We start from the raw sequence: 8,099 nt of genomic DNA, 5'->3' as shown, positions 1-8,099 counted from the left end.
CAGGCCGATTAATATATGACGGCTGTCTTAATGAGGATGCCCTAATTAGGATTTCTGTTTTTTAACAGATCGTCTAGGACGATATAAATATCAACCCGGATGATGTTACCAAAAATAGAAATCTTTAGAAAACAACAGAAAATCTTCCAAGTTATAAATCATCAGGTGCCAAACCAAATACAACAGACTCTAGAAAAGAAAAAGTGTACAAAATGACTCAGACCTAGTCTACCCACTCTTGAGCTGGTTCCAAATTGCAGTCTAATCGTGTGGACCTGAAATGTCAGTACAAAAGGCAATTGTAGAGAAATAAGAATGTTTGCTATCATCAAAATCATAAACCATAGATCCGCAACAATCTCCTCCTTTTTTATGATGACAAAACATTTCAATTTGAATTTTTAAAAAAGTAAATACTCTTCCTAATCTCCCCCTCATTAGAATAACACTTTTAAAAATACGGGAGATACAAATATTTTTGTTGTTTTTAAATTTTTTTTTAAAAAATGATACAAATACGATAACTGTACAAAAATTCAACAAATATGTTCTCTCCCTTTGACATTATCAAAAAGAGAGGAGGCACAAACAAAAACCAAAACGAACAAAAGACAAAAATGTTCCCTGATCTAGTGAAAAAAAATATTTTTAAAATGAGAAAGTTACCTCTAGAATCATCAGGTGCCAAACCAAATACAACAGATTCAAGAAAGGAAAAAGTGTACAAACTGACTCAGACATAGTCTACCCACTCTTGAGCTGGTTCCAAATTGCAGGCTGATCGTGTGGACCTGAAATGTCAGTATAAAAGGCAATCTTAGAGAAATAAGAATGTTTATTATCATCAAAATCATAAACCATAGATCCGCAACAGAATGGATCCCCATCTTTTCATTACCATCTCCATCCTTCTTTCTATTCCTTGATAATAATTTGATAGGTCCCAGGCTCCTCAACTCTTTAGCTAATTTAACTTTATAGTATGCAGAGCTGTCATCCTGTTTCCCTTCAGCCTTTACAGCTTCTGGACTAGGAATAGGTGAATGGTTTCCTACATGACAATGAGTTGTGTCATTAGGAATTACTACCACATCTCCCAAACTCCCCTGCTCATCACTAACAGGAATTAGTTCTCCTTCCTCCGGCAATTCAGACATAACAGAAAATTTGTTCACACCTTTATTGGGAGACGTTTTATCACAGTCACCATGATAAACTTGCACTCCAGTATTAACAACTCGCTTATCTCCAGCAGCATTTTCTTCCTTGGATGAAATTTCAGCTTGAATAGAATCAGAAGTTGCATTGGGTTCTATCTTCTTATCTTCAACATGTTTAATCACATATTCCTTCACTGTAGTTTTCTTTTTTTGAATGGCAGAATTCCTTTGATTGAAAGTTTTCTTCTTACCATAATTGACATGTATCCAAGGCCCATAATTAGAGTTTGTCTCTTTAGACAATTCTCCCATAATTTCCTTTGAAAATTTATGCAAGCTATTCCCTCCATGTAAAATTCCATTATCAACTTTTTCAGGATTATTAAATCCTTCCAGATTTGTTGTTAAGTCCACCTCTGGACAATAATTTTTTAAATGGCCAATCTTACCACAATTAAAACAAAGATTTGGGATTCTCTCATACTCGATTCTCTGAAAGAATCTACCCGAACATCATTCCACCCAGACTCCGAGAGGTAATTTGTTCCCAAGTTGGATATGCATACAAATCTTTGCAAACTCTCTCCTTCCCCATTGAAACATATTGTCATCTATTAAATAAGGCTTGCCAATTTTAGAAGCAATCCTACATACATTAATGTCATCTTAGCATTGCAACGGTAAGCTTGGCATTCTAATCCAAATTGGTGTTGTCAATCCCTTTAATGAATCCGGTGTAAACGAAGTAGACCGCTTCTCCACACCAATTATTTGCCCCTTTACAAACCACTGTCCATTAGATAGGACCAAATCCAAAGCTTCCTCATCTTCAAACGAACACAGAATCCATCCTTTCCCAAGCCAAGTTAGGTTGAATTTCCCTAGATACAACCATTGTCTCTTGATTTTAGAATTGATAACATAAGCCAGAATATTGTCTCCAAATACTTTAATAACCAGAGAATTCTGCAGCTTCTTTGTATTCTTCATTACATTTTCCTCATGCAGCTTTATAGTTTCACCATCTTTCATAAGGCAATTACCAATGTCCAAATCAGCTATCCTCCTGTTAGATTTCTTGTGCCAAACATTTGCCATATTGTTGCCTTCAGATCAAACTACCTTTGAGCTTTCGGCATCTTCAACCATAAGGTTGCATGAATCACGTTCACCAGATACACAATGCTGAACTACCTCCAAATCTTCAATAATCTTTTCTTTTTCAGTTCCTTCAAGATTCATAGAAGCAATAACTCCACAATTGCCATCAATAGCGTCTTTTTTATTTGATACTTTTCCTGAATTCTGATTGAATTTATCATTAACCATTCCAGTATCCACAACATCTTCTATCGAGCTGTCTTTAACGCAGATCCAAAGGAAATTTTCGAGAACTCCTGCTTATCTGACATTTTAAGATCTTCTCCGAACATGACTTTCTTACCTTTCCCAATATCTTGAAAAATCTTCTTTGTTTTTAACAGTCCACCTTCGTTTATAGTTAAAGGTTTGCCTTTGTTGACATTCAGACGAATACCATTTGTTCCAGCTTTTTCAGCCATGGACGAAACCCCAACAAATGCTGGAGGAGAAGATTTAAAAAACCCTTGTTGATGATTAGCAGTGACTCCAGTTTGAAGGTTCCATTCCATCCTTGAACGTCTGATGACCGGCGATCAGACACCATCATCGGAAATCAAGATGTCACGCCAAATTGATTATTTGAAAAAATCAGTTTCTCTCTTTAGAAACTGAACAACCTTGGTTCCAAGGCATCATAATTTTTCTTTTAGTCTCCAAGGTATTCTCTTAATGGATGATAAATCTAGGTTATTTCTTCAATTTCAATGCCTAATTTTAATCTTTGCATATTATGTCTTCATTTATTTTTATATATTTTTAATTTCTATTATCTTCTTCATCATTGTCATTACTAGTTTTTTCTCAATTATTTGGAGCCAAGCTTTTGAATAATCTTGTATGAATTTCGGTTGAGTTATTCATTGTATATAAATTCTATGTGGAGCAACTTGTTTACAATTTCTTGGCAAGTTATTTTAATATAATTCTTTTACTGCTGATTCCTTTCTCGTAAGGCAATTTTATAAAAAAGGAGCAATGTTAGAACTATAATTTAGCCGGAGGTACACGTAAAATAATTTTCCGTTTCCAAATAATACGTTAATTAATTTTCCAATTTGGCAGAATGCCGAAAAGATATTTCTGGTTAGCTAGAAGTCAGAGAACACCTTTTCGCGGTAAACGGTTTACTGCATTCTATTGAATGGGGCAAATGATTATCCGCATTCCGTTCAAATCAAATTTTACGAGCACGCTTATTCTTTTGAGCTCAAATTTTGCATTATTTTTACGCAATTCGTTATTACACGTATTACATTGATATCTATCTAACTTTTTATTTAACTAACTTATATTATATATTTGTATATACATTATTAATATTTTATAATTATGTAATAAAGCTAATATAGTAGTAATCTTTATATAATCATCTAACAAATTTTTTTAGTGAATTAAAATTATATAGTATAATCTGAAGAAATTATATCATTTACAACAACAACAAGCCTTTATCCCACTATGTGAGATCGGCTATATGAATCTTTTTTTTTTTCCATTGTGTTCTATTAAGAGTTAAATTCTCATCTAAATTTAAAAAAAAAGGTCTTTTCTAATATTTTCTAATCATGCCTTTTTAGGCATACCAATCTTTCTTTTAATACTTCTACTTTCCTAATCGGGTCATCAGAAGGTCACAGTTTTATGTGACCAAACCACAAAGGAGACTATCTTCTAATCTCATCTTCTACTAGAGCTACTCCAACATTTTCACGTATATGCTCATTTTGTATCATGTCTTTAAGAGTAAAGTCACTCATCCACCTAAGCATACTCTTCTCTGCAACACTTAATATTATGCTTCTCTTTTAATGGCCAACATTCTGCACCATAAAGCATTGCAGGTCTCACTACTATCTTATAGAATTTTCCCTTAAGTTTGAGAGGGACTTTTCTATCACACAATAAGTCCGATGCATTCCTCCACTTCAACCATCCAACTTAAATTCTACTAATAATATCTCCATCTATTTCATCATTTATTTGAACAATAGACTCAATATATCTAAAATGAGTGTTCTTATTAATGACTTGATTGCCCTTGCCTAAAATCATAATCCCCCAATTAGATCTATTACTATTAAAATTATACTTCATATACTGAGTTTTAGATCTACTCAAATGAAAGCCATTTTTTAAGTAGGTATATATTTTGTTATATTTTTAAGAAAATATTAAAGCATGTATTAAATAATTTATTATGGAGTTAATAATATATTATAATTGTATAAAAACTATATATTAATTCTACATTTACTTTTATTATAAGTAAATTTTGAATAAAATAATTACTGATATGGTAATTAAAGGAAATTTATTAAGAATGTATATATTTTTATAATCTATTTATTAATTATATTTATGAAACAATTCATGTATAAAACTGATATATGATTAATCTTAGTATTTGTGTAACAGATAATCTGAATATTTATACAAGTATATATATATAAGTAGTTGATTTATAACATTTAATAAATTAGGTCAGTTTATTTCAGATGTCAGTTCAATAAAAATATTTTTTTTTTAAATACTTACTGTGTACGTTTAGTTGGTATAAATTTTGGATTCCTTTGTCAACATTTCATTCAAAGCATATGATCATTTTAATTTTTTCTCTTTATTCATTAATAGGATATTGTTGTTTGTAGCAATTTATCATATCAAATAACATGTAAAGATGTAAGACAAATCAAGCAATATTATAATTTCAAGTTGTATGTAAATGTTGGGTATGTATAACCTTTGCTATTTAAAGGATACATGTACATATGAAGTTGAGTTGTGAAGATTTTAGTTGCTGCCTTTAAAATATATTGGCAGTGTATGAAGAGGATTTGAGACATCTCAATAAAGAAAGGCTCGATAAGACAAATAAAAGAATACATGCTTGTATAACATGGGTTGTTGATAGTCTATTGGAACCAAAGACGAATGCAAATGAGATTTTTAGGTGTTGTATCCATGAATAGTCATAAGATGAGGACTATATAACATGGAATGCGCATGTTGAGGTAAGACGAGAGATTTTGTAAATGTCATTGGTTGGAAATATCTTCAAATGAGGTTCTTGAAAGTTGATGGTCATCTCGTTAGTCCTCATTTCTTATAGTTGCGATATCATGAGATACAACGTGAGAAAGAAGGTATTCATTCGCCAGATGTTTCTTATAGCAACTTTCAATATTAGTTTGTGTTTAATGTCAAGTGTTGTCTAATTCAAACCCAACTCCAAGCGTGTCTTTCTATGTTTGCTTAGGAAATAGTAAAGCTATGTAGTAATATGTTTGTTTGTTTATGCTATGTTTTCTTCACCATGCTTATTAAAGTTAATATCTAGCATGTTAATGTATTTTATTGTGGTATGTAGTGGTGTCTTGTGAGCAGTTTTAATTTATTAATTTTGATTACTTATGAATGTTAAGTTGGGAATAGGGTGTCGGGTCATCATAACACAAATTAAAACTATAGTGTCTCTCCTTTTTCTCTCATAGTAAGACGAAGAAACCCTCACAAAATATTTTTCATCGACCTTGATGAGGCAGAGAATATAAACTCTTTTTACTTCCTCCTAAAGAGGGTAAAGAGCCCCAACTCCTTTAGCTTCCTCTTAAAGCAGGAATAAAATCTTCATCTAGTGCTAATGAAGACCTCCCTAGAACCACCAAGGAGCAAAAGATGATGATTGGAGAAGACGGATCTAGTGCTAATGAGGCTACTGATACTTATGTCATGTGTTGGCAATTGCTAATGCTTTAGTAATCTCGTTCTCTTTTCTATACTCTGAAGCTCTCAAAAAAAGTTCTCAAAACTAACAACGCTTAGTGTACTCAAATATTTATCCTTAATGCATATTCTCTTTTGATTTCCCAAAAAAATAATATAAATATTAAATTGAACCACTATAAATGTAACAGCTCTTTGAATAAAATGAATTTCCAAAAGTTAGCTTTTGGGAGCATTGTGGTGATGTGCTCTCAAGCACATCGGTGTTGTGCTTTCGAGCGCTAAGAAGCGCCAAAGTTGTGCCTCAGTGTCATGACTCTGCTCTACAGTAACTTTGGAATCAAATGTGGCGCTCGGCGTCAAGCACTAAAATGAGTATATATATATAATTGCTCCACTCAGTCGACCCTCCCTCACTCTCTTCTTTGGCTTGTCGTGGAAGGAAAGAAAAAATACTAGGGAATGAGAGAGGAAAGAGGAATTCAGGTTTTTAGGCGCTATTTCAACTATCATATTTATATTATCAAAAACTTTACTTTCGACCATTTAATTTTCTCCCAATTGATTTTATTGCATTTTTTTTTTCAAATTTAGTGAATTTCTACTGTGTAACTTTTTGTATATTATAGTAATGATTATTCTGAAAATTTTGACTTGTTAATTTCATAATTTCACCAATTTAAATTGTTGTTATTATATTTTGTATGAATTACACAATAGATTTTGATATATTAATTTGATTAGATTATTAATGCAAGTATTGTAAATAAATATAGGCATGTGATTTGGTAGTAACTAGTTACTATTATTTTTATAATATTATAGTAATAATGTGTAAAGACAAGTAAAAATTGATAATTTACTGGTGTTGGCTAGGGATTGATTTACATTTATACAAGATGGAGTGTCGACAAATTTTCCTTTAAATACTATGGTATTAGGTTATCATCTACTCATTCACTAATTGAGAATTATGAGGTTAATTAATGTGCTAACAAGAAATAGTAACGACTCTATTTAATAAGCAAATTGTTATTGATTTATTAATTACTAAAAAAATGTCACATAAGCTAGAACTCACTTGTTTGGTATGATTGTTTGGATATGAGTGTCAATATTTAACATGACACGAAATTGACCTGAACTCGATTCGAAAAATTTCAAGTTTGAGTCAACTGATTACAACATGGGGCGGGTTTAGATTTGAGATTCCTACCCGTTTGCAAATTGGGTCACGTTCAGGTTGACTCGAAAACTCAAAAATGACCCAATTTTGACCCGGATCCTGCGCATGACCCCGCAGGCCGCAACCTGTGCTCTCCTCTCCTGCGTCTCTGCGACTCGATCCCCACCTCACCAGCTGCTGCCCCCGCTAGATCCCCATCTCACTCGCCTCCCCTACGACCCAGGGGCGATTCATACTTGCGCATGGCAATTTAGCTGTTTATCCACTGCTGAGTCATCAAGTCGCCGACCACACTACACTCCCAAACTTTCGTGGTTTATCCACTGATGTTATGTACCCCCATGGAAGTCTCCACCTCCGAGGAGACCCTTTCGCTGGATGCCCCTATGCTTGGATATGATTTAATGTATTGTTTCACTATACTGATATACTATTATTGAATACATGATTCCTAATAATCACTGATTTATTACTATTGAGTTCGTAATTCCTAATAATTAGATTATAGAAGAATTATAATATTTAAAGTTAAATCAAATAGCTAGAATATGATGACTATGATAATATATAGTCTAAATAAATTTAAGTTGAAAATAATTTATATGAGTATGCAATTAAATTTTTTTATTATCATAAAATTTATCTCTTTATAATTAACAACTATAATAAAAAAAATTAAAATCATAATATCAATTTCAAGCTCAAATAAAATAGTTTGAGGGTATTTTTAAAATAAAAAATGTGCCCCCACAAATAAAAAATCACTGCTCCACTTCTTGTTCGAATGCAATCCATTGCATGTTCCCTACAATGTTGCATATTCAAAGACCTTAATGGGTAAGATTTCGTATGGAATAAATTTCTTATTATTTTATAAAGTAATTTTT

Source organism: Dendrobium catenatum, unplaced genomic scaffold (genome assembly GCF_001605985.2).
Source record: "Dendrobium catenatum unplaced genomic scaffold, ASM160598v2 fragScaff_scaffold_1491, whole genome shotgun sequence".
In the NCBI taxonomy this organism is placed as follows: Eukaryota; Viridiplantae; Streptophyta; class Magnoliopsida; order Asparagales; family Orchidaceae; genus Dendrobium; species Dendrobium catenatum.
Note: the sequence above shows the minus strand (reverse complement) of the source record.